Source organism: Pelodiscus sinensis, chromosome 2 (assembly GCF_052426305.1).
Source record: "Pelodiscus sinensis isolate ZL-2025 chromosome 2, ASM5242630v1, whole genome shotgun sequence".
NCBI classification, from domain to species: Eukaryota; Metazoa; Chordata; order Testudines; family Trionychidae; genus Pelodiscus; species Pelodiscus sinensis.
This window is the reverse complement of record NC_143053.1, coordinates 213,965,943-213,971,946: the sequence shown is the minus strand read 5'-3', so window position 1 is coordinate 213,971,946 and position 6,004 is coordinate 213,965,943.

Genomic DNA, 6,004 nt, shown 5'->3' with positions numbered 1-6,004 from the left:
GGGGAGGGAGGCTGGGCCATGGTCTGCCCTTATGTGTGAACCTGCAGAGTTGGCCAGTGGTGCAGGGTAGTACATGCTGCACCATGCCAGTGAACTCTTTTAAGTTCCTGTGAAGGGGCTCACCCTCTCGTGAGCACCCCGCATGACCAAGCGCATGTCTGCAACTTCTCCGCCCAGCTGTTTCCAGGAGGTGTCCAGATGTCTTTTCTGGTCAGTTGCCTGAGACCAGGCTTCTTCTTACCACCTTGTTGTAGCTGCTGGGGGTTGGTTGGGGGTACCCAGGCCCACCCACTCCTCTGGGTCCCAGCTCAGGGACCCTGTAAGTAGCAGTTGCCTGCTAACTGTCTCTGCTGTCCACTACTACCTTGCTCCCCGGGCCAATTCCCCAAGAAGCCACTCCATGCAGTCCTCTTTGTCAGGGCCCTGAGGTCAGTTCTCAGTGCACCCTGCCAGGGGTTCTATAGCCTGTAATGGCAAGTCTTCAGCCACTGGGTCTGAAGTTCACCTACTCAGAGCTATCCAGAGTGATGCTGTCTCCCAGTTAGTCCCTAGATCTGACTGGGTCAAGTCCTCTGAGGAACTGCCAGATCCTGCCACAACAGTTTCTTTTATAGCAGCTTGGTGGGCCTTTACTGGCTGTCATAGAAGCAGCCACTCTAGTCTGCTTGGAGTACCTGTTTTCTATTCTTCTCCCTCGGGCAGGGTGTGGCAAGGCCTCCCTCCTCCAGTAGGGGGTGTTGGGCCTAGTTCACTCCCTCAAAGCTCCCCAGAGGACAATGAGGCTCTTAACCACCCCCAAAGTAAACCAATGCATTCAACAAGATGATGTGTGCCAGAATTCTTTCCTTAAGCCTGGGATTGTCTTTCAATTAAAAATTACCTTCTCAGAGCACATTGCTGGCTGTGCTGCTTGTTACGTGCCCTTGCTGATTGATCTGGACAAAGGCCCTTACTTTTATTACTCTGTTTATTGGTACAGGTTTAACAAAAATAAACAGCCAGCAGTACTGGGGGGCTGTAACTCTGGTAAGAAAGGAATAATAAACATTCCCTTTGACCTTCAACTGGGTCTCAGATGGCCAAGGGCTTAATTTCTGATTCTGCAGCTGGACTGCTGGTTGACCTTCAGCAAATCACTGATGTCACTCTGTGCCTCAGTTTTCCTGTCTGTGTATTGGGGGATGATGATACTTCCTTCCATGGTAAAGCATTTTAAGATTTATGGTTGAAAAGGGCTAAAGACAAGCTTGGGATTATTATCATTAATTAAAATCCCAAAACAGTTTGTCACCCCGATTTCCCTGCAGGGGAATGCCATTACACATAATTGTAAATGGTTTGTTATGGATGTTCTCAAGCACTCTGCTCTCCCTGCATTACTCACCTGTCCCAGTGGTTCCTGAAGATATAAAGCCAGGTTCTTGGGTTCAGTAGATTGCTCTGTACAGAGACACAGCACAGAAAGTGCAATTTAGAATAAGGGATAGAAGCCAAGGTGTCTCATGTCTCTAGCAACCTTCATGCTTCCCAAATGCTGGGCTGTTCTGGGGGCACAATTATGGCATAAATTAAAGCAGCCCCTGAGCTACTCTAATTTATTAACCTTCCTGCCAGCTACCCAGCGGATGTCTTGCAGCCCAGTGTAGTGGGAGTGCAAGATGCTTCTGGTCACTTCTCCCCCAACCCCTCCATTTCTAATAAGCTTCCATTCACTTCTCTGCACCAAAGATTATAGGTTGAGGAAGGGCCATGCATGCCAGCCCTGCACTGGAACAAGTGTTTGGGCAGTTTTGGTTCCCACTGTAAGCCACCAGAAGGCACAAAGAGACCTGAGTGAGTGATGGATTTCACCCCATTGTGGAGATTTTTTCCTGTAAAAGGCATAGGTTTGCAGAAATAAACAGCTCTGTCAGGGAATCTCGAATATTATTTCAAAGACATTAAAAAGTGCACTGAATTTCAGGGCATTTCAGAAAGTAAAAGGCAAATACAAAGGGGCTAACACAGAAAAGTAGTTTTTCTTTGTTACATTTTTAAAAAAGGAACCCGTGGAGACTGGGAATCACACACCCTTAACGACTTCTTTTGCTGTGATCAAACTGACTGAGAGTTTTATTGAAAACAGACTAGGGCCGCACTTGGAGAATTATAAGATAATGTCAAACCATCGTTGCGGCTGTAAGCAAATCTTGCCTCTGGTAGGGATTCTAAAGTTATAGCTTTTGATAAGGCTCTTTGTAAGACTCTTATGGAAAATATAATTGTCACAGGGCAAGGGTCAAAGTCTCGTGTACTAAATGCTGTTTAAGCAAAAGGAAAGAGAATGATAATGAAGCAGACTCAAGGAGGTTAATAGAAAGGAGTGGCTCAGACAATAGTAATGGGACCAATGTTCAGATTTTTATTCATGATTTGAAGAATGAGTTGGCATGGTTTGCTGATGGCATCAAAATGCTGACTGAGCCAAGCCCTTACGTGAGTGCAAAGGGAGGGAATGGCCTTGAGGGTGCAGAAGGTGCTCTGGCAAAGCCCATGATTATCGCTAAGCATGTGCGTAATCCCTTTGGCTTCAATGGAGCAGGTGACACAATGCTGAATCCAGAGCTTGGTGCTTTCCAAAGGGAATGGGAAGAGAAGCCAGTGCTCTCATTCATAAAGACATCATGAGACACTGCATTTTTAAATTACTGTTCTCAGCATCCCTCTACCTGTGTTCCAGAGGGATTAATAGAAAAGTAATTGCAAAACACTGATAGACTCACATTGTTTAAAACGTGTTAATAACATTTACAGCAGCGCGATGGGGAACGGAGTTTATTTCCAACCATCCTGATTTTGGACAGTTTGTGTTACCACTTAAATCTAATGTATAGGTTTTTACATGTACTTGGGGTTATTTGTAAGGAAAACGGAAGAACATTCTTGGAAAACTAAGGGTACGTCTAGACTACATGCCTCTGTCGCCAGAGGCATGTAATTAGGCTACCAGACATAGTAAAATGAAGCGGCGATTTAAATAATCGCCGCTTCATTTAAATTTACATGGCTGCCGCGCTGAGCTGACAAACAGCTGATCAGCTGTTTGTCGGCTCAGCGCGATAGTCTGGACGCGTGGGTGTCGACATGAAAGGTATTTGTTGACCACCCAGGTATGCCTCATCCCAGGAGGCATACCTGGGTGGTCGACAAATACCTTTCATGTCGACACCCGCGCATCCAGACTATCGCGCTGAGCCAACAAACAGCTGATCAGCTGTTTGTCAGTTCAGCGCGGCAGCCATGTAAATTTAAATGAAGCGGCGATTATTTAAATCGCCGCTTCATTTTACTATGTCTGGTAGCCTAATCTACATGCCTCTGGCGACAGAGGCATGTAGTCTAGACGTACCCTAAGTCTAGTCTGTTTATTAAAATACGCATCTATGCGAGCTGTTAACATAGATCATTTGGCTCAGAACTAAAAAAGGATAGTGCTGCGTAGCAGGTAAAAATGTACAGTTGTTAAGAGCTAAATCCTGCCTCAAACCTAAGGGCTACGTCTACACTGGCCCCTTTTCCGGAAGGGGCATGTAAATTTCACCAGTCGTCGTAGGGAAATCCGCGGGGGATTTAAATATCCCCCGCGGCATTTAAATAAAAATGTCCGCCGCTTTTTTCCGGCTTTTAAAAAAGCCGGAAAAGAGCGTCTACACTGGCCCCGATCCTCCGGAAAAAGCGCCCTTTTCCGGAGGATCTTATTCCTACTTCTTCCTTTGAAGTAGGAATAAGATCCTCCGGAAAAGGGCGCTTTTTCCGGAGGATCGGGGCCAGTGTAGACGCTCTTTTCCGGCTTTTTTAAAAGCCGGAAAAAAGCGGCGGACATTTTTATTTAAATGCCCGGGGGATATTTAAATCCCCTGCGGATTTCCCTACGACGACTGGTGAAATTTACATGCCCCTTCCGGAAAAGGGGCCAGTGTAGACGAGCCCAAGCAGTTGAGTTTGGTATGTGTGTGTGTGGCAGGAGTCCTATCCCAAACGGGAGAGTGGCAGCAAAGTTGCTCTCTTACCAGTAGAATAGCCAGGAAATTACACAACTTAATGCTGCTGCAGACTTAGTTCTGCAGAGGGTAAGGGAGGAAGCTCCACCATCCTCTCCTCCAAAACCAGGGGTTCTGGGGCTAGCTCACTGAATATTGCTTTATAATGCATGGGATGTTCATTTGGATCTCTCTCCAAAGACTCCAGAAAACCTGCCTCCCTCTGCTGCCCAGAAAAAATGACACCATTTGTGATACATCTAAGGCCTTTGAGAATTGGAATAGGATTTAGAGTTCACATTGTATTATACTACCTTGTGGCTTACAATCCAGATGCGAACACAATATTATTCACACCATCACCTATATAAAGTGGCTTAGAAAAGCAGTCTTGAACATGCACAAACTTTCATCTCCACTCTTTCCAATTTCTTTTCTTGCTGTGGGGATTGTTAATTAGAACCTTACCTAGCAAGGCTCTGGGTGCCCATTTTTAATGTAAATTCAGCAGTTTGGAAGCATATAGGCTTACATAATAATATAGTTCCAAAGGTTCTTGCAGATGAAGACTGGGATTTTCAGAGGCACAAAGGGCAGCTAGTTGCCAGCTCCCATTTGTGCCTTTGAATATCTCCCTTTAAATACTTACCTCAAGCATAAGAACATTCATACTGGGTCAGACCAAAGGTCCATTTAGCCCAGTATCCTGTCTTCCAACAGTGGCCAATGCCACATGCCCCAGGGGGAGTGAACAGACCAGGTGATCCCTCTACTAACATCCATTTCCAGCCTCTGACAAAAAAGCAAGAGACACCATTCCTACTCATTCTAGCTAAGAAGTATTGATGAACCTAATGTCCATGAATTTATCTAGTTGTTTTTTGAACCCTGTTAAAGTCCTGTTCTTCACAACCTCCTATGGCAAGGAGTTCCACAGGTTGACTGTGTACTGCATGAAGAAAAACTTCCTTTTGTTTGTTTCAAACCTGCTACCTCTTAATTTCATTTGGTGACCCCTAGTTCTTACATTATGGGAACAAGTAAATAACTTTTTCTTATTAACTTTCTCCATACCTGTCATGATTTTATAGACCTCTATCATACCCCCCCTTCGTCTCCTTGTTTCTAAGCTGAAAATTCCCAATTTTTTAAATCTCTCTTCATATGGCACCCATTCTAAACCCCTAATCATTTTGTTGCCCTTTTCTGAATCTTTTCCAATGCCAATATATCTTTTTGGAGATGAGATGACCACATCTGTGCACCATGTTCAAGATGTGGGTGTACCATGGATTTATAAAGAGGCAATAAGATATTCTCTATCCCTTTTTTAATTATTCCTAACATTCTGTTTGCTTTTTTGACCTCTACTCCATACTAAGTGGCTGCGTCTAGACTGGCAAGTTTTTCCACAAAAGCAGCTGCTTTTGCGGAAAAACTTGCCAGCTGTCTACACTGGCTGCTTGAATTTCCGCAAGAACACTGACTTCCTACTGTCTGAAATCAGTGCTTCTTGCGGAAATACTATGCTGCTCCCGTTTGGGCAAAAGGGCCAATGTAGATAGCTCACATTTGTTTTGCGCAAAAAAGCCCCAATTGCAAAAATGGCGATCGGGGCTTTTTTGCGGAAAAGCACATCTAGACGCTTTTCCGCAAAAAGTGCTTTTTTGCCAAGTCCGTGCCAATCTAGACGCTCTTTTCTGCAAATGCTTTTAATGGAAAACTTTTCCGTTAAAAGCATTTGTGGAAAATCATGCCAGTCTAGACGTAGCCAGTGGGTATTTTCAGAGAACTATCTTTAATGATTCCAAGATCTCTTATTTGAGTAGTTATAGCTAATTTAGTCCCCATCATAGAGTATGTATAGTTGGGATTATTTTTTCCAATATGCACTATTTTGCATTTACCAGCATTAAATTTCATTTGCCATTTTGTTGTCCAATCATCTAGTTTGTTAGTAGTGCCAGTAAAACTGTCTCATGGTC